This window comes from Elgaria multicarinata, chromosome 3 (genome assembly GCF_023053635.1).
Source record: "Elgaria multicarinata webbii isolate HBS135686 ecotype San Diego chromosome 3, rElgMul1.1.pri, whole genome shotgun sequence".
Lineage (NCBI taxonomy): Eukaryota > Metazoa > Chordata > Lepidosauria > Squamata > Anguidae > Elgaria > Elgaria multicarinata.
This window is the reverse complement of record NC_086173.1, coordinates 132,263,461-132,291,421: the sequence shown is the minus strand read 5'-3', so window position 1 is coordinate 132,291,421 and position 27,961 is coordinate 132,263,461. Positions and strand designations below refer to the sequence as shown.

Below are 27,961 nucleotides of genomic sequence, written 5' to 3'. Positions count from 1 at the left end.
CCACTCCATTCCATTCCCCCCTCTCCATTTCCCCAGATTTCTTTCCCAACTGATACTCAACATTCCAAAGCTACTAAGCCTGCTCAGTCCTCATTAAGCTGGGGAAAAGGGATAGGCAACCTTCATGGTCTGTGGGAACATTTGGAAATCTGAGGAACTGTCCTGAGCACCACCGCAAAATGGCTGCCATGGGAGGTGTGCCTAATCACAAAATCCAGTTGCTCTTCAGACCAGAGGCATTTACAGGTGGGCTGCTGCTGGAAGACCTCACTTTTGCTTTGAAGTGGTCTTATCTGCAATGTGTTAAATGTTGTTGTCTTTAAAAAGTGGGAGGGATAGGGCAACCTGCTGCCTACCCCCTGCCTGATTTTTTTAAAAAAGCAAAAAAAAACAAACTCTGCATACCTCAACATTCCCCTGAGCATGCTGATACCTACCCTCTTGTTTCTCAGTGGCCCTGTTTTGGTTCCAGTCCTCTCACATTCACCACCTGTATTCATTAATAGAGGGAGTATTTAAAGAATCCTCACTAAAATCTCTACAAGTTGACTACTTGAGATATCTGTTAGCTAGCAAAGGAGCTCTGAAGGAACATTTATCTGTGGTGCATACTTTGAAGGCCTTAATGTCTTTAAAAAACAACAAAGAGGGTCACATCAAGCTCAAAGCTTAGGAAAATGGTATACATTTCCAGAACAAGCATCTCATCACTGCATGTTTCCTTAAAGCACTTCCAGAGGGTGCGGTCAGAATATTCACTGTTGGAAGCAATCTAAAACTAATCCATTCTCCAATGATTTAAGCAGTGTATAACCTGCCCTAGGGCAGAACGTTGAAGACACAGGCCCTCTGTGTCGTTTTTGACAGTGCATTTCTATGGTTCTATGAGGATGCCTGCCCTTTGGTTTAAAGTGTCACTATTAGCCACTAATAAACACAGGAAGTTAAGATAATTTTCAGAGAAGTGGAAAGGATATAAGCTTAATGTGAATTGTAACATGGCTTGGGACCACAACACCTGGCCTTTCCCAACATGAACCTACCCGCTCACTGAGCTCTACATCTAAGGTCTTCCTCCAAGTGCCTACTCCGAGGGAAGCTCGGAGGATGGCAACAAGGGAGAGGGCCTTTTCAGTGGTGGCCCCCCAATTATGGAATGATCTCCCCAACGAGGCTCCCCTGGCACCAACATTGTTATATTTTCGGTGCCAAGTTTAGACCTTTCTCTTCTCCCAGGCAGTTAACAACACGGGCTGAGTTTGTTCATTTCTAACTGACCCTAGAATAGCTGTTTTCACAAGGATACTATTTTTTTTTTTTATGTTCCTTAAAATGTTCTGAACCAGTGCCTGGATGAGGGCTAACAAACTGAGACTCAATCCAGACAAGACGGAGGTACTGTTAGTGGGTGGTTCATCTGTCCGGCGAGGTGATGTTTGCCCTGTCCTGGACGGGGTTGCACTCTCCCTAAAGGATTGGGTCCATAGTTTGGGGGTGCTCTAGGATCCAGAACTGTCACTTGAGGCACAGGTGAACTCAGTGGCAAAGAGCACCTTTTATCAGCTTAGGTTGATATACCAACTACACCCTTATCTGGATAGAGATAGTCTAGCTACAGTTATCCATGCTTTGATAACCTCTCGTTTGGATTACTGCAATGCGTTATACGTGGGGCTGCCTTTGAAAATGGTCTGGAAGCTTCAGCTGGTACAAAATAGGGCAGCCCGTTTACTAACAGGGACTGGCCGGCGAGATCTGTTTTAACTCTGTATTTTAATGTTATATCAATTTTGCTGCGTGGTTTTATCCTTGTTGTGCTTTTTATACTGTCTTTTGTATTTGTGTTTTTAACCTGTTGGTTGTTTTATTATGGTTTTAATTTTTGTGAACCACCCAGAGAGCTTCGGCTATTGGGCGGTATAAAAATGTAATAAATAAATAATAAATAATAATAAAATAATTCTGTTTTTAAATTCTCTCACTAGAGAGACTAATTTCTTTCCTCCAATCTGTCGTATATGCACCTGCTGAACCCTTATTAAATAGAGTAGTGGTAACTTTTGAAGTGCAAGCACTCATCATGACAGTGCCCATAGCCATGCTCCCAAGGAGAGTCCAAAATTGCAGGCAGGTTTGTTGATCCATATCAACAAACTGGTTCTAGGAGTTTTCATTGCCTAGCAGCATGTCTTTCGTAAAGCTAATGGGTTTTCAATACCAAGTCAACCCAAAATACTTTACATTACAACAAGGAAAACAATATGTTGATGCTGGGGAAATTATTTTTCCCCTAGCTACTGTGAGGATTTCACCTAAGATCAGAGAGAAAAGGAAAGTGTACCTTGCCAGTACGCTTCTTTTGCAATGAGAGGTTGGCCCACTTGTTTTCCATTGCTTCCTCAAAATAATCTTGTTGCTGACCATGGTATCAAGAATATGCCTGGTTTGGGATTATAGTTAGACGGTAGTTGTGGCAGAAAAACACCACCATCATCGGTTAAGTAATGGCTCTCAGATGTGACCTACCAAATCAGAAATCAGTTTAAGCCTGTTAAAAGCCACGTAAGAAATTTTAACCACGCAGTGCTTATACAGCAAACAAAAGCCCTAGTGGTTTTGGAAAGGAGATTTAATATTTTGAACTAGTTCAGCTGAAGATTTTACTTTAACCAAGCAGATCTTTCCAGTGGGTTAAATTTATATTTGCACTGTATTTCTTGGCTATGATTATGTTTCCCAGAACATTACCCAAGTTATATGTTGTGTAACCTCAGATGAGCACAGTGCCTCCTGAACTTCAGGATTCAAACCCAGAAACAATTCAGAAGAATCATTTCAAGAACCCAGGCCTGAAGTCTAGCAGCCCTCACTATAGTTATGACAAGCAGAGTTTGAAGAACATAGTTAAGTAGTTAAGGCTGCCATCTTTAATACAACTTGCTATATAGATTAGGCACACAGATCTCAGTGAAACTTATTAGAAGTGTTTTGGATTTTAGGATGGCTACCCAAGCCTTCCTCCTAACCTGCTCAGAATAAACACACCATGCTATTTGGGAAAGATTTTTTTTTTAGAATGTCATGTATTCTAAGGGGTTGTAACTTGTACTGACATGTGTGAAGAGTTTATTTATTTATTTATTGCATTTCTATACCGCCTAATAGCCGAAGCTCTCTGGGCGGTTTACAAAATTAAGACAATTCAAAGTATAAAACAACAGTATAAAACCATAATATAAAATACAATATAAAAACACAACCAACATAAAAACAGCAGCAATGCAAAAATACAAATTTAAAGTACAAATTTAAAACAGCAAAGTTAAAATTAATTTATAGACTGTTAAAATACTGGGAGAATAACTGGGAGTTATTTATGCCACTCACAGATATTAAAAACATCTATTACTCCTCATACATGGCATACCTCATAACCAAAACCCCTAAAATCTGGACAAACATGGTACAATAGTTCATCATCTTCTTTCCTTAGAACACAGGAGATTCCCAATCTGCTTCAAGGGCTAACCTATGAGGCCTAGTATAAGGAGAAACGGAAAACTATTCTCCATTTTAGTAAGCTGTAGTATTATGACCCCATAAGCCAGGCAAAAGGAAATACTTCTTTATACAGTGATTAGTTAAACTATGGAATTTGCTGTAACAAAATATAATGATGGCTGCCAACTTGGATGGCTTTAAAGGGGGGGTTGATTAATTCATGAAAGATAAGACTATCAATGGCTACTATTCCTGATGGCTATAAATTATTTCCAGTATCAGAAGCAGCATGCCTCTCAGTACCAGTTGTTGGGGAACACAAGGGGGAGGGTGCTATTGGCGTCCTGTCCTATTCATGGGCTTCTCATAGGCGTCTGGTTGGCCACTGTGGGAACCGAATGCTGGCCTAGATTTGTCTTACAAAAGCCTTGTTCAAACAAACTGAGCTTTCTTAGGCCATAGCTAGACCTAAGGTTTATCCCTGGATCGTCCAGGGGTCAAACCTGTTCATCTAGGTGACACACAGGATTCAGTGCTCAGGCAGGGGTGAACCCTGGATGATCCCAGGATAAACCTTAGGTCTAGCTGTGGCCTAAGTCTTTCCATGAGATTCCACACAAGATTAGGGCCTACATTAAACAAATGTATGGGCAAGCACTACATGAAGTTATGGTTCCAAGTTAGAGTATTCTATGACCCACACTCAAAATTGCCATTTTAAAAGTTGTAAAAGTTATATGAATTGGTCATGCAGTCTGCACAACACATTATTTACGGACTACAAATGTATTGCTCTGCTATAAATGAGTTTCTATTTGATTAGATAAATATTCATGGAGTTTATTTTTGGAAAAGCAAAAATAATAATAAATTGAAACAAAATGTGAAGAAAAAGATTGCTGAAACATGTGGTAAATAAAACTTTTATAAAGCCCCAGAGGGCTCTCCTGGCATGAAACACAACATTTCTTCCTCTGTATATGTTCACAAACCCAGACTATTCAATTGCACATTTTAACAACAAGAATTAAAATCCATACAGTAAGTAATACACCTTTTGGTTATTTCCTTTTACCTTGTAAAGGGCAATTACAAATAAACAGAAACTAAATATATTCACACATAACATAGTAGGCGAACACATGCTGTTAATCTAAAGAAAATAAATGCTTGTTGAAGTACATGTTATATGCAGATACAGTTTAGTTATGTTCAGGTGTTTGGCATTTCTATGAGGAACAGGGAATGATAAATTAGGATTCCCTTAAAGCAATACATACATTGCACATATCAGAAGGATGACCCAAGTGTTTCTTGAAGTGGTAGAAGTGAGCCTATATTAACTGAAAGTACAAAGCATAATGATTTGGGATAAAAAAAAACTTGGTTTATTCAAGCAATGTGTTTATTTTTTATGTTTTAAGCCAATACAGTACCAGCTATACATTCTATCATCACTGTACACAAGGACATGCTTTCAAATGAATAAAGAACATGGGTGGGTTTTTTTTTTTTTTAAAAAAAACAAGTTACATCCTCTTCCTCATTCACATACAATAATCTGTGCAACTATGTTTATGGTGCCTTGCTCACTGTGAGTGAATGAAGCTGTCTCTGATACAGAACAAATCTGGGGGTATCAGCTGCCCTATGCAAATTTGTCTCTAATTGGGTATGCATTACTGAGCTATGAAATAAGTCAGTGTATTATCGTATGTGAAGACACATCCAGCTCTTGTTTTTTGAGTATAATAGTTTTCAGTGTCTGCTAAATGTTCGTTTCCTGTGAATTTTTAAAAACAGATCTGCTAATTCATGTTCAAAATTGTGCTCTCAAAAAATTGTTGACATCATTTTTCTAAAAACACTGTAGGAGGGTCTAAAATATATTTTTAAAAAATCTTATGTTGAATTACTGAAATGCTGTTGGCTAATAAACAATTATCCAAAATACTTTCCCCCCTCTGCACAAGCTAAGAATGTACTAAAGCAAGAAATATTATTACCTATCCAGCCTCATTTTTAAGTTTTGGGCATTTCTATTTCATGTCCCTTGACACCTTTTCGAAGAATCCATCTACTTTATATTGGAAAGCCTCACATGAATAAAACTTTATGGCACTACAGGCATTTAGCCTTCCACTGACATTCCTGGCCCGTTCAGTTCTGCAATTCAATCAAAATCAAATCTCAAAATCCTCTTGTCAGCCGGCACTGCTTTCATATGCCCGAGCCTTGTGTAAGGATAACTGCATCCAATCTTTCCCCCCAAGCAGTGCTTATATTGTTTTATTACAGTTCAATGAGTGGAGTTCAAAATTACATGCAGCTGCCTACTACTGTGGTCTGTCTGTGTTACGCATGGACACAACTATTGCCCACCAGGCTTGAAATCATTCACTTACTGGTCTGGCAAGAAAGACTGTGAGCACTTCTTTGTATGGAGGAACATCCTGCCTGCTAGATCTAAAGAGGGTGATGTTAACAGATCAGTCCCTTTATAAAAGGATTGTGAAAGCCCTATGAAATGCAACTCAAATGTGCTCAATGTTAAGCATGTGGCTAGCACACATAAAAGCAAAGATAAACCTCAACATGCACTACTCATTCTCGGAAAAAGCTTGCGAAGGGAAGATAAAGGACTGGAGAATAAAAGGCATCTTGTGGAGTTTTTATATGTGTTTTAAATGATGAAGCTCCATTTAAACAGGGTTTTTTTTAATCTCATTCCTTCTCTGTAATCTTTTCCTGAAACAAAAGGACTAAACACAAAGCTAATTAAATACAATTTAATCAGATGAACAATGAGGCAATTCAAAATCCAACAGCTTAAAACTCTTACCCAGCAGATTGTTCCAGTACAGGGTAGTAGTTGAGAGAGATAGCATCAATAATGAGGAGTGTTTCACTCTGACACTTATGTGGGGCGGGCAGGTGGGGAGGGGGGGGCTTGAGGCAAAGAGTGTGTCAAGAGGCTCCCCTTCTCTCTACTAAATTCACAAATGTGAGAAAACAATACATGTGAACTTGGGGGAAATGTGCTAATTATTGGTTATTTTTCTTAATAGAAAAAGGGGGTATCAATATTAAATAGACTAAATCAAGCAAATGCATATATACTAGTTAATTTCAGCAAAGTATACTGAACACTGAAGTATACGTTGTATAGTGTTGGTTCCTTTTGCCCCGAAACAGATTATCTGTTCTTTAACAGTGCCAAACAGAAATGACGACAGAAATTCAACTTATGCAGGTTTCCTGGCCAAAGAAAACTGCACCTGTTGAATTCTAATATGTGGCACAGGAACTGGATAATGAAATATATTCTAAAAACTGGCACAAGACAAAGGCCACTTCTTGTATGTTGAGTAATGCATGCTAAAGACCATTCCACTGGCAACATGCAAAACCTGATGTCCTTAAAAACACCCTATCACTCACTGCAGAAGCAGCAGCAGTGTCTCGTGAAATTCTCACTGAGCCTTTTCTATCAACAGTCATGAAAGAGATTTTTAAAAACACAGTAAATGCCCATTCCAGCATAAGAGTCCTGAGATAACATTGACTCAAATAGAAGAAAATGAGGGAAATGGCTCTTTGCTTTCATAAAGTGGGTGGAAATTCCACGGCTTATCACCACCTACTCCCGTCCCCTAACCCCACACACCAATTTCCCTGTTATTGGGGTAACCTTTGCTACTTAACCTTTCTGAATATTTCTCTCTTGGTATCTTCCAAACTCCAGCCCCCTTTTCTCATCCTTACAACCGAAAGAGGACATAGTTGTTTCTTGCATTTTCTAGCAACTAGTTTGGAAAATCTGGATCAGAACCGAAACTACAGAACATCAGAAGAGCCATGCTGGATCAGACTAAAAGTCTTTCTAGTCCAGCATTCTGATCCCACAATGGCCAAGCAAATGCCCCAATGGGAAGCCCAAAGTAGTTCAAGAGCACCCTCCTGCTCCTGTTCTCCAGCAACTGGCATTGAGAGGTATACTGCTTCTGGTCCTGAAGATAATGTAGAGCTTTATGACGAGTAGCCATGATATCCTTATTCTACTTGAATTGATCTAATCTACTTTTAAAGCCATCCAAGTTGGTGGGCAACATTACATCTTATGGAAGCAAATTCCATCGTTTAACTATGTACTATGTGAATCTCCCAGCATTCATATTTATTGGATGGCCCTGGGTTCAGGTATTATGAGGGAGAAAGTGTCTATCCACTTTCTCCACACCATGCATAATTGTATTAACTTCTTATCATGTCCCATTTTTCTTAAGCTAAAAAGGCCCAAATAGTGAGATCTTTTCTCAGAGGGGACTTGCATCAGCCTTTTACCATTTTGGTTGATCTTTTCTGTACCTTTTCCAGCTCTACAATATTCTTTTTGAGGTGCAGTGACCAGAACTGTACACAGTATTCCAAGTATGGTCGCACGATAGATTTGTATAGAGCAAGGGCACAAAAAGTGCAGCCTGCACAGATCGGAGATGGGCTAGGAATTCCCTTGCTAGCTCTAGAAAGGGGATCCCTTCCCTTATGTCTGACGAGAGATTGGTGATAACCAGTGGATGAGATTAGAGTCGCTGGTGAAGGGAGGCGGCTGCAGCCTTCTACCTTAACAGGCGACCCTGAGCCAACTTGAATTAGGGTGTGTGTGTGTGTCTCCCCTACCCCACCCCAGCATATGTATGCCTCTTCACCACCCTAGTATGCACTTGGGCGTCTCCAAACTCCACTCTTCTGTGTGGATGCATGTGAGCTCTCCCACACCTTTGCAAACAGAGTTGGCCCTTGGGGCCAAAAAGTTTGTGCACCTCTTGTATAGAGGCATTATGATACTGTCAGTTTTGTCTCTGATTAGTTTGCTAATGATCCCCTTTTTCACCGCAGCCATACACTGGGGGCATAGCTAGACGAGGGGGGTGAAGGGCAACAATCTCGCAATTTTATGATCATGAGATCGTCCCCCTTGTCTACATGCAGTGCACGACATTGCAGCCGTCATTTTGTAATTTTTTTTTAAGGAAAAGGAGTGAATGAGCGCTCCTTGCATTTACTCACAAGGAGCTGGGACATTCCAGCAACAGTAGGCCACACATTCCACGGTCTCGAGATCATCCCGAGACCACAGAAAAATCAGAATTAATCTGTAGGGTGATATCCCGGGCCAAGGGAGGAGTCTTCCCTCCCTGCTCTCAGGATGTCCTGTGCGTCATGTGAATGCACAGTGATGATCCTGGGGCGATCACCAGGATATCGCCCCATCTAGCCATGCCCTGGGTCAACATTTCCAATGATCTAGCCATGACAACCCCATGATCCCTTTCCTATTTTGTTTTTTTTAAGAGTTACTGATCCATAAGAGAACCTCTTAATTTTATTTGGGAGGCTCTGGGGAGGAGCTTTGCTTATTTGGACACTGTTTTAGAGATTCCCTATTCTTCCCATCCCCCGTGCCTGCCAGCCTACTCACACACACACACACACACAAAATTCCCAACATTCCACCATATTCTGGTATGACCAAGAGTCACAATCTGGGATACAGGTGAGAGAGGGTTAAACCTGCTCATCTCCCCAGACACTGAGGTAATCTGGGAGTGGATTTAGCCCCTATGGCATTCCTTAATTTGTCAATCACTTCTATGTGGAATTGTTAAATACTTGCATTTGGAACTGAAAGCAGCATTGTGGTGAGGAAAAAACTCTCTTCGACCTAGCCCCCACTAACAAATATTCTGTGGTGAGATCCAATACGTTTATGTGTGCAGGGACTACATCTCCCAGATCTATGCAATATATAGCCCCACCCCAAACTCCACCCACAAAGACTCACATTTTGTTAGTTACTATTTAAAACTGAGTTCACAACATTCAATCCCACTCTAAAGTGCCCAAGAGACAGAACTGAGAAGGGGACTATGCCAATAAGAGCAGACTTGATTCTTAAGGGTTGGTGTTAAGCCCTTGTTAGCCCCCAATCTTAATGCTGTTCCTCAACGACACTCTTTTTTTCCATATAAGTTAATGACAACTACTGAAGCAAATGCAGGAAAAAGAAAGAGCTGTGGTGATAGAGTACTGCATTAGAATAGAGACAAAACATGTCTACTGCTTCTAAGTAGAATGACCCAGGACATGCCTAGATCAGGCAATATCCTGTGGTTCGCCCTGGGATCATCCCTGTGTACCCACATGACGCACAGGGGATCCCGGAGGCAGGGAGGGATGATTCCTCCCGTGCCCCGGAATATGGCCCTACAATATGATTCCGGTTTTTCCCGCTGTCTCGGGCTCATCCCGAGACCGCGGGACGTGTGGGCAACCATCCCATTTTTGTCCCAACTCCTCGCGAGGAGCCGGGACGTGGGCACGGAGCTCCTCAGGAGCTCCGTGCCCATCGGGGTTGGGGTGGGGGGAGCGGGAGAGTTTTTATTTTTTTTAAAGAAAAACTTACTTTTTGCGCAGGAGTGATCCTGTGCTAATTTTTGATTAAAAAAAATATGGCGGGCACGATGACCTCTTCCTCCCGGGACACTGCATGCATGTGTAGACGAGGGGGACGATCTCACAATCATAAAATCGTGAGATGATACTCCTCCACCCCCCTCGTCTAGACATGCCCCCCAAGTCTCTACCAAAAGGGACTTCAAGTGCATGTATATTTGAACACTCTTGCATTCCCCCCCCCCTACATCCAGGTTCCTTCAATGTCCAGACAGGGTTGAATCCAAACTCAGTGCTACATCAGAGTAGACCCACTGAAATGAATGGAAACACACACCAGCTTTTAATAAAAACCAAATATCCTAACTAATATGGAATTGGATCCAAGTAATGTGAGTGGAATGGGGCTTTCCTGTACCCTCCTCACTGAAGCCCCCCAAAACTGCTCCTGAGGATTGGGAGACTTTCCAGGAATAAAGGAGAATGTGTTGCAGTGATCTACAGTAGCAGCAGGAATCAGCAGGAATTGGGGCGGCCATTTTGCATGCATAAATATATATTTCTTTTCGTACATGGAACCTTTGGATCCAAGGTATTATGCTCAGTTAGGTTTATTTAATTTTAATGACACTTTCAGGCACCTTTCCATAAAAAAAATTCTCAAAGTGCTTCCAAAGGCATAACAAAAAATAAACCAGCATTATAAATGTCCTTTGGATTACTTTTTAAAAATGCATTTATTGATAGCCATTTTGCTGACTGTACCCAAGATGTACAAAGCAATCATAAATACATATTAAAACAAAGTTAGAAAATTAATTAAATTCTATTCAATAAAAACAGTTGCCTTAATGAACCAGGTGTAGGATGGGCTAGAGGTATCTATATTTAGTTTGAATGCAGTGAGCAGAAACAGGATAATTCTACATGCTCACATATTCAGTTACAGCACATTGTTCTAGCTACGGATCTGTGTGCATAACCTTGCATTCTTTAATTTTTTGTAATTGTTTTGGAGCAAACTGGGCCATGATTTAGTCCCCATCTGTGACTGCATCCACATATATTGATCCTCTCTAACATTTGCCTCTCACCTCCCTTCCCCAATACTGGAATTTAGACTGTAAACTCCTTGCAGTAGGGACCTATTTTGCCAAGGTTACTGTAAAGCGCCATGCACTGTGATGGCACCATAAAAATATGAAATAATAATACGCATCTTGGAAGATTTTCGGGTTAGTAAAATAAGTAATAAATAAGAATAATGTATAACTTGGGAGGCTTTCAGGATGGTAAAATAAAATAACACTAAGATTTTCCAAGCAGCACTTATTTCTGCACTTCCCAGGCTTCCAATCAGAAGACCAAGGAAGACGAAGATCACATTGTTTCTTGACCATTCCATTTGCCCCAGTGGAGGGTCCTGTGGTTAGACTGTGGATTGGGTCTAAAGAGATTAAAGTTCTATTCCTAGCCACAGACAGATTATCTCACACCCACATGTCTCAGTTCTCCCAAGTTTACGATGGGCACAACCGTTTCCAACCTCACAGATGTTGTGAATTGCTCAAATATTGCAGTGCCACTGAAATGCCGACAAATAAAAATGAATACATTATTTTATTTCCCACATAATTTATGTTTGACACATTTGCTCAGCAGGAGCTCTGGCAATATCTGTTAAAGATTTAGGTTTGGAGTAAATACTGCCATGTAAACCATGCTTTCCCAATACACAAACAATCAGAAAGCCTTTCCATTTTCTTAGCAGGCAATGTTTAATGGGGGTTTCAAGCATGGAGGAACTGAATTAATTACTATTAGCTTGAGAGCCATAAACCCAAATAATTAGAGATATGAAACAAATATAGTTATTAATAAAGAGAATTTGAGATGGCTCCATACCAAGTCACTTTCTTTAAAATATGCATTCTGTTGTCCCGGCCGGTGAAAAGAGGACCAACATGGTGTAGTGCACTGGATATCAGCCATGATGCTCACTGAATGATCTTGGACCAGTCACTATCTTTCAGCATAACCTTCCATACCCTGCAGAGTAGACGTCCTCTTATGCTGTTTAACATCTACACAAAATCACTGAATCAGGTCATTTGGGGGAGGGGGGTTTGGAGTACATTGTCATCAGTATGCAGTTGACATGCAGCTCTCTTTCTTCTTCTCAGCCAGGTGAGGTTGTGGTGGTAATGGACCAGTGCTTCGCTGTGGTAGTGGAGTAGATGACGGCTAACAAACTAAAGTTCAATCCAGACAAGACGGAGGGTGGTGTCCAGGTGGGTGGGATTCAACCTGTTCTAGAGGGGTTTGCACTCCCTCTGAAAGATCAGGTGCCTAGCTTGTTGGTGCTCCTGGATCCATCACTCTCTTTAGTGGCTCATGAATGCCATTTTTTTGGAAGAAAGGTGGTGTACAAATCAAATAAATAAGTGCCATGCCCCTGCTAGAGGAATACTCCTCAGAGGAGAAAGCAGAGCCCTCAGAAACCAGGGAGACACCACATCAAGTACTGGCACCAGACCAGGAGGAGCCTGGGCCTTCAGAGGAGAAGGCTCCAGGTCCCTGTCTGAGGGAGGGGACTCTTGACTCTGGAGCAGAGGCTAAACAACCCCCTGACCCCCAGGAGTATCGTCACCTCAAGCAACAAGCCAGTAGGCTTCCTGTAAGAAGGAGTGCTCAGTTGCAAAAAAAACCAGTCTCTTCAGGAGAAAGTAATTCCTCCTGAGTACGGCCAGAGAGCTCTGATGGACAGCAGCTGAGCCTGGGTGGGGCTCAGCAGCCTTTTAGAATAAAACCCAGCAGTGAGAGCTTGCTGGTAACAACACTTTACCAGCTTTTCTTGCCTTGTTTGGGAATGGCTGTGCTATCTTCTTGGACTACTGCTTGACTGTGCTACTGGATTATGTATGTATTGGACTGCCTCACTCTGTTTGATCCTTTGTCTGACTCTATATATTGGACTGCTTGTGCCTTGATCCTGTGCCTATTATCTGGACTATTTCAGCATTTGCCTGAATTTAAAGCTTGTGTGCTGGAACATTTGTCTGGGGTATTACTTGGCCTTGTGGTCAGCTGTATAACTAAGAATGCTACAGCCTGCACAGGACAATAAGTGGTCTTTGTGGCTCAGAGTGCATTTAAACAGCTTTGGCCTTACCTGGTGGTAGATAGACTAGCTGAAGTGAGTCATGCCCTGGTAATCTCTCATTTGGATTATTGAAATATGTTGTAGATGGGGCTGTCTCTGAATACAGTCTGAAAACTTCAGATAACCCAAAATATGCCTCTCAGAATTCTAAGTGGGACCAAGCACTATGACCACATTACATTGTTCCTCTCTTCAATGAACTGGCTTAGATTCAAAGTGCTGGTTTTGACTTATAAAGCTCTACATGGCTTGGGACCTGATGGAATGCTTCCTCCTATATGTACCTGCTTGTACTTCAGGGTCATCAACAATCTCTTCTTCAACAACCACATCATTCTGAGGCTCAGAGGGTAAGAACAAGAGAGAGGGGTTTTTGGTAGTGGTCCCCCAGCTCTGGAATGCTTTCCCAAGGGAAGCTTGCCTGGCATCCACATTGCTATTTTTCTAAGACCAGGATAAGACTTTCCTGTTCTCTCAAGCTTTTTTAAAATGTTTAATGTCTTTTAATTTTCTTTAACACATTTTAGAATTTGTGTTTTCATTATCTTTATTATTGTTGTTGCTTTTTATGCTGTGTTGGCAAGTCTATTAGTTTTATATTGATTTTATTGTAATTTTATTTTTATTGTAATTTTATTTGTATTTTTATCAGAACAGTAAAATGCCTAGAGAAATTTATTTTGTGAGGTGTTTAATCAATCAATCAAATGTTAGGTTATGGGGGAGATCAGACATATTCCATGTACAACATTCCTTGATGGCAGGGTGGGATTTAAAAGTTTTCAGCTCTAGAATCTAGAGAAACATAGAATTACTAAGCTGACAGATCTAATTTGACTCCTGATGGAATCTAGTAAAAAGATTGGCAGGGGGTGGGGAAAAGTAAAATGGTAGATAAAAATTTATCTCCAGTTGATAACAAAGTTCCATCATATAGAGAGCTTCATGTTAGTCCTCTGCAGCAGAGGATATTTCAGTCTAAACAAAAGCAAACATAACTGAATTGCTGCATGAGGATTTAGTATGGACCAGTGTCATTGTACCTCCACTCCAGAGGGTCACATTTCAGTCTTTAATATCTATACAACAGGCGGAAGGTAAAGAAGGGGCAATATTCAATACTGCCCCTCTTTCTCCACCAATTCCACTGTGCTTATGGGACCCACCACTAATGTAACAGGAACGAGTACTTTAAAAAAAAACCATGGAAGCACTAGTTTCCAGACATGCATTTCTGCTTTTCTTCAATTGCTTTTGGAACAGCTAGGTTCCCATTGCACTAGTGTTACATCCAGTTAACAGGCAGGCAGTATTGGATACTGCCCAAATGCAAAACTTGAATTTGGAGCTGTCATATACTGTAGCTGTTAAAGAAACAAAGCCACTTCTAGAAAAAACGGAGGCAAATCTATGGCCTGATTCATAGTACCATTACCAGCACAGCAAAATCCCCTACCACAACAACACTCTGGTGACTTTTTAATCTGGAACCACATAGATGGACCCAATAACACACTATAGTTGCCCTCATTCCTGGCTAGGTGACTTTCAAGTAGGAAGTTATTGGATCTTGGGTTCAACTATGGCCTAATCTACACCAAGCAGGATATTGCACTATGAAAGCAGGAGCCACACTACTGCTTTATAGCAGTTTTGAGGTGCTCTGACAACTGTTGGGGCCCATTGACACATACTACACACCGCTTTCATACTGCTATATCCTGCTTGGTGTAGATTAGGCCTATGACAATGACATGAGAAGAAGACACAGGAAAGTAGCTCCCACATCACTGAAAGTATATCTAAGGAATCTTTATCTTGCTGTAAAAATATACAGTCAAAGAATTTTGTCCCATTGTAGCAGGGCTAGGGCCAGTGCAAGGTCCAAATTCCAGTCTGAGAAAAGTTCCAAGGGCCACATTCTATTTGTCAGTGGGACCAAATGATCAAAATGTGATTCGAATCCATTTAAAGCCTACTTGGAAAAAAGCAGGATAAGCCCTTGCATGTTTACTGAAGAGTAAGCAGGACTAAATCACTCAGCAGCACTTTCAAATATCAAGCCACTGCATATCTACTCAGACATAAGCATCATTATCTACTCAAAAGTAAGCAAGACAAGTCCCAATATAAGCAAGACTGATTCACTCAACAACTCCCTTCTCAAGTTCCACTAACCATCCTAGCAGGAAAAAGCTCTTATCTCCAATGAGCAGCTGATCAGAGATAAGTTTTCCTTGATGCAGGGTGACAAAAGGTCCCTTCCTCGCCATGCAGAAGGGAAGGGCTCTGATGATCAGAGCTAAGAGGGTTTTTTTTCCTTCTGGGAGGGGGGCAGGGCCTGGGGAAGAAGCTAGCAGGCCTGAGGTTCCTGATGCCAGTACTGAAGTACCAGCACTAAAAATGAATTCATGATGACTAAGAGCTTTGCTCTACAGAGAATCAAATTAAGAAATAGAGTGGTAGATTCTGACAGTTTCAAATTGGGGAAAGAAGCAAAGCACTTCTTTGCAAGGAGTGAGATGGTACTAAATAGGGTGACCAACTGTCAGGATTTCCCCGGATTTGTCCTGGTTTTTGTTCTTTCCATGGTGTCGGGGGGGGTTTTCTATAATTTTCAATAATGTCCTGGAATGACACACCTTCCTCTTTAAGGCTGCCACTAGCATGGCAGGAGGGAATGACATGCGTTCTTGAGGCTCATCATTCCCCCACCCCGAGCTCCAATTGAGGTCTTAAAGGGGAAAGTGGGTCATTCCTGGACATTATAGAAAAGGCCCCAATTGGAGTGGGTGGTGGTGGTGCAGAATGAAATCCTTTCCCCTCCTCCACTCCAATCGGGTTCTTTAAGGTGGCGGGGGAATAACGTAATTTCTGCAGGACTCAGAAAGCTGCTTACACACACACACACACTAGGTGTCCTCTTTTTTGGTTTCCCAAATATGGTCACCCTAGTACTAAAACACTTATAGAAACACAACATAGCATGCCATCTTGTGTAAGGTTTGGCAACTGGCAGCCTGCAAGCCCAATCCAGGCCCCAAGAGGTGCCACCTGGCCCTTTCAATTGCTAATTTGCGTTTTCCTTCCTCCTGTTAATTCATTTAACCTTTCATTTGGGACAGGTGCTTTGTTAGGGGGAGAGAGTCAGAGCAGCTTGACATGGGTATTATTTTGTTCACAAGCTCTTTTCACTCTCATTCTATATACACACACACACACACACACACACACACACACACACACACACACACACATCCTGCACCACTGGCTTGCATCCCTGTTGGTCTCTTGGTCTCCCTTTTCTCTTCCTCAGCTTAGAAGGGCCATAGGGGAGTTAAGGCAGAGGAGCACATCATACACTTGTCTATCTCTTCATACCTACCCTCTTAATTCATGGCTAAACTTTTGTAAACTGCCCAGAGACCTTTGGCTATGGGGCGGTATATAAACGCAATAAATAAATAAATAATAAATAAAATCATAAACTAGATGCTATGTTAAATATGCACCATGCAGCTGATCCTCACCATTTTTTTTTTTAAAAAAAACCTGAAACAAGTATGCAGGAGCCTAAACTGGATTGGGACCACTGCACATGCGTAGGGGAGGTTTAAAGCTTCATACCTAGCCATTGTTCCTCCCTAAATTTGCCGCAACCCTGGAGGGGCTAAAAGAAAGTGGGGAAGTTCATCAGTGCCAAAGGACTTCCACACACCTCTCTCTCTTTTTTTTAGCCCCTGTGCATGGGGGATGGAGTTGGGAAGGTTAGGATGGAAAGTGGCGGAGTGGGACGGTTTTAACTTCCTATGCTTACTTGTGGTGGTCCAATTCAGATCAGGATCCCATGTGCTTACTTCAAGTTAAAAAAGAAGAACAGTGAGGATCAGCTGTATGCAATGTATTTAAAGGGAGGGTGCTAAGCAACCCTCTTGCATTCCATTTCTTTATTTTATTAATTACATTTATATACCGCCCCATGGCCGAAGCTCTCTGGGTAGTTTACAAAAGTTAAAAACAATGAACATTAAAAACAGAAATACAAAATTTAAAACCACCAAAAGTATAAAACCAACAATATCCATTTAAAACAACTATTCTCGGGTCAGTTAAAAACTCAGCATTTAGGTTAACTCACCCAATCGAGATGTAACTTTACCAATATTATTACAGCCAAGTTTCCCAAATGTGACTGTAGTGAGCCTTCTTTAGTGAAGGGGGAAACGAAAACTGCAGTATTGACTCTAAAATTAAGAAAGGCCACTTGGCGTAAGGTTTGCCCCTAGCTCCAATCAAAAGTTGGCAAAGAGTTACCACTCCTGAGAAAAGTGATAAGCAGCTAACTAGATACCAGCATCAATCAACAAAGACAGGCTGGGCCTGCCTGTGACAAAAAGCTTCAACGGATTAATGGTAACATTAAATAAACTTGCAGGGGGTTAGACTATCCTACAACAGATCACGTAGAAAATAAAGTTGTGTAGAAACACATACACACACGTGTGCGCGCACACACACACACACAGTTGTTGCCGTCATCATAATCATCTGGCCTTAGGAATTGTTCACTGAAGGGACCAAGGACCAAATGTTTATTGGAGGGCCCTCTTCTTTCTCAATGTACCCTGTGTCAATGTCCATTTTATTCTCAGTTGGTATATACCATTTGTCAGTATTGATGTGGTGAAGCCCAAGACAATTGTCAGGTCATGCTAAAAGAAACTCTGTACAACATCCAAGCACTGAAGGGAATTATTCATCAGCTTAAATTTAATTATTTGCAAACAATCAATCTATATAATATAATAGTTTTCTATTTCTATAAATAAGGTTATCTTAATATTTTACATCACAATAAAGTATACGGATAGGCATGAAGTTAAGTTCCTTTGAATGAAGGATTCTAATATTTCAGAGAAAGAGAATCCGAACAGGTATTTGTTGAAATCTATTTGTAGGGGCTATTCTCAAAGTTGCAACTTTTTCCTTTCATCTTTCTCTTCTCTTTTGCCATTTCTTTCTTTCGGCTCTAAAGGCTTGTCATGTGCTAACTTAACATTGGTAAAAGGAAAACAACTACTGCATTGCCGGTTTCCTCGTAGGAAATCCCAAGTAGCTTTGGCTATGAATCCAACGATGTAAGCCAATTTCAAAAGGGGTGGGGGGGAGTAGGAGTTCAATCCATTTCCTTTCTCTCCACATTTTTGGGGAATTGGGGGGGGGGGGAGGACAGGCAGATATAATCTCTTCTAGTGCAGGCACAACTGTTCCAGAAAGAAGCTCCCTGCCACTAGCTCTATATTTACACTAAAGCCTCACTAAAGGACTTTATTATAATACTATCTCATTGATACAAGATTACGTTTGAACCACAACCAACCACACAATGCATTAACAGGCCGGAGGAAAAAAGAGCTCTCTCAAGAAAAGCAGCATAGCGTGGATTATTTTATTCTGGACACTTAAAGAGCATTTTAAGATTCACAGTAAAAAAAGAAAAGAAAATACCACTTCTGCCCCAAAGGCAGATTTGGTGTGTAGGTGCACTAAATATAAACAGTTATAACTTCTGGTCACATTCCGAGAATTACTCAGTTCTTATTACTCTTAAGCCTTTCGAAATACAATCACTTTCCAAGAGTCCTTGATCACACTAGATTTCACGCAATAGCTCTGGAATTCTTTTGATGAATCTCAGGTCAGAATCTCTGAAGTGTTAAAAGAAAGAAAGAAAAACCCTTCACCTTTTAACTCTCTTCTACAAAAACTATCTGTCTCTCTGTCTATCTACTGTATATCTTACTGGAATATAGCATTTGCCTTCTCATGTTTCTGTGAATAATATGAAAGGCTAACCACACATCTTTATTCAAATGAAATTTTAAATACTTTTTATAACACCGTTTTCTTTTCCTACAGCCTGCTGAAAAACCCACCCCATAATAACACAGCCTTAAAGCAATCTGTTCCGATGGACCGTTTTACTTATTCTACAATTTCTTACCCAAATTACACAGGTATAATTATTTTGACACTGTAATGAAAAGAAAATGGGATTTGGGCACTGTGGGTTTATCTAATAACACTATTTCTTGCCAGACTTCACAGCGCTGACAGTCACAAAGAGCCCTGTCCATTCCAATAGGAAATATTTGATTTTACTGTAGGAACATTATTTATTTTCACCAAGTTGCTATTATCAGAAAGGATATGATAGCTGAATAATAAAAATGAAATCAAGAAATTCTGGTGTTTCAAGGCTTTATTTTTTTTCCTGCTCTCACTTTTGACATTTTCTTCCCCTGGAGAGACAAGATAAAGTGCTGTCATAAATGGGTGACTTTTCTTGTCAAATGACAGATTTGATTCTCCATGGCAACCACAAATCAAGGTGCTAGTCTGAATTAAAGCTTCTCTTAAAAGGCGTCTTTATGTTTATAAAATGAATTTAAATTAAATGGGTATTAGGTACAGGGCTTTCCCCCCTCCCTAACCTCAATTTATTTATTGACTAAGGAGCTCTCTGCCGTTTGCAGCATATTTGCATTTTAAGGAAAGGCAACATATTGTCCTGGCAGATGCACAAACAAAGCAAGTTACAAGGTCATGCTACATATACTAGTTTACAGTACTATGAATGGTATACAGATGGACAGCAAGCAGTTAAGAGGCACTTAAATACTGGAAAAAGCACAAAAATTACCTACAGGGTAACAGATGAAGGAAATCTCTTCTCATCCTCTAACACTGCTTTCTTCCAGAGAGAGTTAATAAAGAGTCGTGTAATTGTCATAAACAGAATGCCAAAAGGGAAAAAAAGACATAATTAATCAGATGCCTCATTCTGTGCCCTTATGCAATCTTACTATAGATCATGAAACCTCAGTTGTGGATGGGTTTTATTCTGATTTCTAAATTAACATGAATTATTTTGTTTTAAAATAATTCAAAAATCAGGTTCCAGCTTATTTTTAATGTTTCCTTTTACTACATGTATCTGATACATATGAATTAAACAAAACAAAACAAAAAGACAACTGGGTGAATCATTATTCACATAGGTATTATGTTCACGATCTTTACTTCCCAGTCTTATTAATATTTTTTTAAAAAGCTGAAATAACAGAAACAAATGATAGTTCTTGTTCTCCTTCATGTATTCTACAGTCTTAACATACACTTATTTGCCTAGAATTCTTTATTTTATAACAACGTACACCAGAGAGAGAGGGGAAGGGTATGAGATAAAATATATCAAGATCATATACCAAAGCTCACTATAAAGTAACACCAGAGGAGCTCCTGTCTGGTACCTGCCAGCCATGAGTGGAACAGCCCAGCAGATATATAACATAATCCAAATCTGAAGAAAAGCACCCCCTCACACACACACTCATATACCAGTGGTTACTACATTCAAGTCTCTATGTTCACCATCCTTGTAAGCTCTGCCAAATTTGACTTTAAGCTTTCTGAAGTTAAAGGGGGTTTATCCAGTATTAACAGAAGATCTTCTCACATATTTTTGAAGTTATTACATATCCTTTTATCCAAAATTACAGTTTTAAGCACCAGGAAAAGCTTTGCTCCAGTATGATGATGAAAAAGGGATATGATTCCTGCTTAGGCTGTGCTAAATTCAAAATTGGCATATTAGTTGGAAGAGGTGGTCTTGAAGATTGCTGGCCACTGTTCTTGGAATTGGTGTGAGGAGGGTGAAAAGTCAAACTTCCCACTCAATACTTTTGAGAAATTGTTTTATGGCCATCATGTGGGAAAAGGCTGAACAGACATCACTGTTGCCTTTCCTAGTCCCACTTTTTGAATGTTATTCTGTTATTACTGCAGTTCCTGCGATTGTAAGACTGGGATGCTACAATGCCCTTGCCTTCCACCCAAAAAGTTCCTGGATGAATATATGTGGGAAATGGCTTAATGAAATGCAAACCTCCTGGAGAATTTGGCTGTTCTTTTGAAAAGAGACTCTTGTGTAGGAATCAGTTTGTGCATGTACCTCACTAAAGACTGACCCTAAAGTGAAACAAGGTATTGGGCATGAGATAAGCACTTACCCTTACAGGGTTCTAGTAGTGAAGCAATAAGCTAAGATTTTTGACCAAAACATGCATTTTAGGATACAAGCATAAAGCATGTTATAGACATGCAATGATAATACCTTAACATTTTTATAATATAATTTTACATCTACTTATATTTGAAATAAACAAGATTAATTTTTATCCTTTTTGCATATAAACAAATATCCTCTACATCTAATACACACTAAACATTAGTAACTCCAAATAAACTTGCAAGCGTCTTGTTTGTTTATGCAGAAACAGACCTAATTGGTATTCTCCTGTTCAGAAAAGTGTAAATCTAGAGGAGGCTTACTCCCACAGGTATGTTTAGACTCTTGCCTTGTTTTTAAAATGGCGACCTGACGACTGGCCATAGCAGGCGGGTGGTGAGACATCGCTTCCTTCTTCCCATACCCTACAGCAACACGAGAAATGAACATGTGCAGATCGCTCATGAAAAGAGAAAAAAGGGGGGTTGGGTTCTGGTGGGAGCGTTTTAAGGGGAAGAGATGAAGCGGGAGAAAGGGCGTGTGAATCGATGAAACGACATACTCAGGAAGAAGGAATGATGGGACGGGAGTGGTGCGGCCCCAGACATTAAAATGCAGTAGGAAGTAAAATGTTTCCTAGATTGTTTTAGAATGTTTTAAGCTGAGGGTAGATTACCCCTGGATTGCCTGTCCTGCACCCCCTAAGATAGCTTGCTGCTCTCAAATGCAATGGAGGGCATTGTTTCATTGTCAGTGTTGAATTAAATCCACTTCAGTTTGTTTATGTTTGTGGAATTGGGGAACCTTACCCTTTTCCTCAGGCAGCAAAAGGACTTGGGCTGGCCCTGTCATTCTTGCAATGCTAAACCTGGATTGGGGAATCTGTGGCCCTACAGATGCTGAACTCCAACTCCCATCAGCACCAGCCAACATGGCCAATGGTTAAGGGTAATGGGAGCTGTAGTCCAACATCTGGATAGCCATAATTTCCCCACCGTGAGCTAAACTATGGCTTGGCATTAAGCCTGAACCAGCCCAATAAGTGAAATACTGGATGCATAGAAGAGAGAAGAACAAAAAATGAAGTATGACAGATTCCATAACAGAATAAATAGCAAGCAAACAGTGGTTCAAGACTGATAAAACCATCTTACAATAAACACGCAGGTGACTGTGTGTGTATGAAGAAATTTGTGGTACTAATGTTTTGGCAGAAGGGCGACAGTGAGTTGGAGGCGGGAGAACACAGGTTAAATGTAATTTGTGTATCCCATATCAGTGACAATCATATTGGCCTGGGCCATTTCCAGGAATGCATGCCTAAAACTAATGGTAGAAAGCCATAATTGCCCTGCAGTGCAATGCAATATGTAAGTTATGAAATATGCTGAGATGACATCAAAACATCCTTTTAAAAACTATATAAGGGAAAACCTTATAGTGGTGTGGCTTTTAATCTTTCTAACTTGCTACTGCATTCAAGTAAGGGTCATTAGTCAACAATACAACACTGTATAACCTACTTCGCTAACTCCAATGGTGTTTGACAAAGCAAGCATCTAAGTTTTACTACTGTAAAATAACTCAAGAATGATGAGCTGGTAGGGATTCCTTATTCTCTCTCCTACTAAGAACTATCCTGCTTTTCCAGCAATTACATTATATTACAGCTCCCTAACAGATACTTAGCAGGCCTCTTGTCTTTGTAATGTAGCAGCAGCATCACCATCTTTGGTTGATAGTTGTTGACTGAAATATTGCATTTTAAGAGCTTTTGTGGGGGTGGGGGGGAATAATAAAACTTAAGTCCTCTCAAAACCACTATGTAAACCTTTGTTACATAAAATCAGGAGACACTTTGCTAATGTAGCACGGTAAATGTAAAATGTTCATTAAAATAAGCCAAGTCCATAAAAGAAATGTGATTTTTATTAGCTAGGCAGCTGAATTTTTTAGGGTTTTATTGTACAAAAGAGAGAGATGGGGACAAAGAAATGAACTCTACCTATTTTACTCATGTTGTAATCTGATTACAATGTTTAGATGTAGCCATCACAGCAACTATATAAATTGTGATTCAAGAATTGGTTGTGAAAATAAAACATGGTTAACTTCAAACAACACTTTCCTGAAAATCCCTGGTACTTCTAGAGATGCACACTTCCTCCAATGGTGCAGGGCTGACATGTTTCAACTCCCACACCTTTTTGTAACATCACATATGCACATCACAAAATACTAAGTTAAACCCAAATTTGGAATGTTTTAAAAGCCAGATACAAATAAGAACCACTAATGCCATCTCATCTTCAAAGCATTTGCTATGATCTTTAACTATCTTGAAGACAATATCAGCAACTCAATGACCAACAGCACGGCTTCTAGCAGCCCAATCACTCTGAGATTTGTGGTACCTGCCAGCCAATGTGGCTCTCTCATTGGGAAAGGAGTATGCAAGATCAAGGAGATAAGAGAGAACACAGGGGCACAGGTCTAGATAGCAGGAGACATGTTACCCAACTCTAATGAAAGAGCGATCACCATTGCTGAGATTTCACAGTCCATCATAGCGTGTGTCAAACAGATCTGTGTGGTCATGCTGGAGTTTCCCCAAATGGGTGTCACCATCCCCTTCCGACCCAAGCCATCCAGTTCTCCTATCATCTTCGCAGTCAGTCAGCTGACCAAGCTGCACCAGTTGGCAATGCAACAGCCACACTTTCCAATGTCTCAAGTCAAGACTTTTCTTTTCTCCCAGGCATTTAACACCATTTAACAACGCTAAGTTTGTTTTTTAATGGACCCCCAGAACTGTTGTTTTTAAATGGATACTGTTGTTTTTATACTGTTTTTATGTTTTTAAATTTTGTGTACTTTTAATGTTTACTGTTTTTAACTTTTGTAAACCGCCCAGAGAGCTTCGGCTATGGGGTGGTATATAAATGTAACAAATAAATAAATAAATAAAATAAAAACACTGGATTCAGTGGTTTGGATGCATTAGCTCAAACTACTTCTCATGAACTCACCATTCCAAATGATCCGATTGGCTGTATCATCGGGCGTCAAGGCGCCAAGATCAATAAGATGCGCCAGATGTCTGGGGCGCAGATCAAAATTGCCGTTCAGTGGAAGGATCTACTGACAGGCAAGTTACCATAACTGGATCTGCAGCCAGCATTATCCTGGCTCAATATCTAATTAATGTCAGGCTTTCTTCGGGGACTGGTGGAATGGGAAGCAGCTAGGACAATACAACCACCTCACTCATTACCCGTTTCTGCTGTTCATCCCCATGATCCATCTGTGTAGTTTCTGAGCACTCAGTGATTCCAGGTTTGTTAATTTTCTGTTCTACATGCAAATAAGAAAAAGGGACACAACAGCAGCTGCTGAGAATATCTCCGGATAGGAGATGTCTTTTATTTGGGTGTAGAATTGAAAGTAAGACAAAGTAAGCAATTTGGTTTACAATCCAGGGGTAGACAAACTGACACCATCCAGATGTTTTGGAATACAACTTCCCTTAGCCCCAGCCAAAATGCACATTTAGTTAGAGATTTTGTGAGTTGTTTCAAAACATCTGGAGGGCACCAGGTTGTCTACCCCTGGCCTAAACTGCTGGGCATTTTCCATAAGTTTTGTACTGCCACTTGCCTGAGAGTACACTCAACTGAATTCAATAGGACTTACTCAGGGTGGGGTTATTATTGATTCTATTATATGCATTTTAATGCCTTGCACTGCCTTGGGAAGGCTCCTATCCTGAAAAGCAAATAATAAATACGTTAAATGAATAAGTAAATTTTCTGCCACAATTTCTTACCAAAGTGGCTTACAAGAATTTTATCACAAATATATAATGTAAACTGTTCAGGATATATGAATCCCCTTCTGGGATCTAAGAAGAGGCATTCTCCTTTGGCCCAGATTCTGAAGTCATGCAACCTCCTTGCCCACACCCCCATGTTCACATCTGTGGCACACAGGCTTCCCTAGGATGTGTAACTGTTCATGCAGGGTTCCAGCTCCTATGTAAATCTATATGCATAACCTGCCTCTTGAAGATGGGGACACTGGAAGCAAGGAAGTTGTGCAATCTTGGAAAATGAGCCAGCACCCCAGCCCTGATAATCTCATAAAAGGGCTTGTATGGCCCTGTTAGTTGATGACATAGTCTGTCTTCTAGGCTCTTTGCTCCAGAAAGAAGGACTACAAAATTTTTGAGCAAATACAGGGGCTGGCTGATGATAAAGGCCCTTTCTTCAACTACAGCCCTTTCGCAACAGAGGAGGGGTGATTGAGAGTTTTGCCACTCCCACAGTCAGCACTCACGGGGCACACCCGAGTGAACTTTCCTGCAATGACAGGAGTGCCGTTGTGGGAACACGTGTGTCCTGTTACAGCATTTACGCATTTATTTTCATTTATTATTTATTTTTATTTATTTATTGTATTTCTATATCGCCCAATAGCCACATGTGTATTGGTAGAAGTGAGTGGGGCTAGGCAGATGGCTATGGGGCACAGGATTATTATTTTTAATTACTCGTGAGGATGCGCACCAGTGCAGATACACAGCAACACATGGGGGGATAGGAACTCCGTCAAATATGCGCTCCTGTGCAGAGAGATATTTGTGGTGTTTTTTTTAAAAAAACAACTTTGGCGGTAAAACACACCGATACCCAGGCACACACCCCTCACAGCTAATTGGCTGTCTGCTGATCCCAGAACTCATGGTGAACAGCAATGACCTCACAAAAAGGGGGCTACACCACAAATGTTCCTCACAATTGATGTGAGAGAGCCGAAAAAACCATGACAAAAGCAGTCAGGGATATTCTGGGAAAACTGAAAGGTGGAGCCAAGATCACCGTGGGAGCAGGTGAACATCATGTGGCCCGTTAGTGACGACTGTGATACAATCCTGGAATAAATGGCTGGTGTAGATTCCCCCAAAGATGCTAAATCAAAGAAGCAGCCTTCTGTTGAAACGCACACTTTTCTGGCCCCCAGCAGTAGAAGCCTAATATTATTTTGCCAAATGTCATTCAGTCATTCGAATCTCAATGGTCATTCAGAAAAATACCTTATGTCTCCTGATGATTCCCTATGATGTCTGGAAGGGGTGTGTGTATGTGTTTGCCCATCACTAACAGCAGCACTTCCTGTAAACCTCATACACAATCTATTATTTGGACTTGAAACTGCAAAGACTAAAAGGATGCCTTACATTTTAGCTGGTATCTCAGATCCATTATTCACATCTTTATGTAACTGTTAAAACATGAATTGCTGTCCCATGTTTCTCAACTTGTAAGTATTGGTTTGGCAACTGGGTAATGTAGTGAACCATAGTCTACATACTAAAGGCTGTTATTTTAGCCATATCTATTGCAAATTAACTATATGCAAAATGTATAGGATTGCATTTTAAAATTAAATATTTACTAGAAATAGCATTAAATTGTTAGCAGCAAATCAGTAGAAAAAATTTACCCTTAACAATGAACTATAAAGCTAGCAATATATTTTGGAGGACCTCTAACATAGACCATATGGCACCATGCAACATATAAATAAAAATATGTTATAGCAGGTGGGATGGTTTTAATTTTATTTCATAGGTTAAATGTGACTTGCTAAGCTACAGAGAAGCATTTGTTCCAAGAATATTGTAAAGCAATTAACATAAGTTCAAAGATGTGGATTTCAGTGATCCGATACACTGCGTATTTTTAACCTTCATGCAGGATTTTTACTTTAAACTTAACAATATGCCAAGAGCCCAGAATCCATAAATGTTCCCTGAAAGGTTTTAAATAGTTTGAAGCACTGCACCTGTTCTGGATCCCCTCCAATATGGGTGGCCTTACAATCTCTTTCCTAAGTTTTTGAAATTGACTAATTCTTAAGAGTTGCACACTGACCCCAAGACTTTACTCAGAGCCTGACTCAGACTTTAGAAAAGGGCCTATTTAGGCTTGGATTGATTCAGAATTCATCCACTTCAACACAGGTACCAAATCTGAGTCAAGATTCAGAAATCTGTGACTTTATGCCTCCCACTGACTATCATGGGAAATTAAAAAAACAAAACATTTTTTCTCTTTGTCAGAATGCAACGGTATTTGCGCTACATGCCTTTATATTCAGATGTTTTAAAAGTTAACTACTGAAAACATTTTTTTATTTCTTGGCAGAATGTAGACTCAAAAGTAAATGATGATGGGAAAAAGCAACACACACACACACACACACACACACACACACACACCACCCAAATGTGGGAGATTTAATATGGGGAACTAAGGTTTAGTGAAACTGTAGGACAACAGAAACTAAATCATTTAATTTCTTTTTGCTAACATAGGGAGGATGGATTCACTAATTCTACACAAAAACACACAGAGACAACAGAGAATGACTTAGAAAGCAAAGGGTATCCAAAAGAGAAATATTTTGCAAGAAAATGTCCGGGAGAAGAATTGAGTTAACGAAGAAAGAATCAACTCATGAACAAACAAAACGTGATGCCAGGCCACCCTACCCGATCACCTTACTTACTACTCCCAAGCTGCTACATTGTACAAATAAGAGAAAACAGAAGATTGTGGCGTTGTTAAACCAACTATTTTGGATGGAGGTTTGCAACTGGTCTTGCACTCTGCCTAAAAGACCAAGTATGTAGTCTGGGAGTCATCCTGGACCCTGCACCAATTGGGGAAGCAGTGTGTTTTATCAGCTTAGGCTGGTACACTAGCTGT

At 40.4% G+C, this 27,961-nt stretch overlaps 1 protein-coding gene and 1 pseudogene across 6 annotated transcripts in view; one reads left to right on the top strand and one right to left on the bottom strand.

The window, feature by feature from the left end:
- LOC134395456 (poly(rC)-binding protein 2-like) overlaps positions 1-24,522 on the top strand; it is a 44,153-nt pseudogene extending 19,631 nt beyond the window's left edge.
- Positions 1-27,961, bottom strand: part of FOXP1 (forkhead box P1) — a 630,188-nt gene that overhangs the window by 488,551 nt on the left and 113,676 nt on the right. Inside the window, exon 4 of one of the 6 annotated variants that reach the window (XM_063122004.1) lies at positions 19,828-19,870. The exons of the other annotated variants lie outside the window; for them this stretch is intronic. The gene's annotated coding sequence lies outside the window, so the exon portion shown is untranslated. The remainder of the gene's footprint in view (positions 1-19,827; positions 19,871-27,961) is intronic. 6 annotated transcript variants of the gene reach the window in all.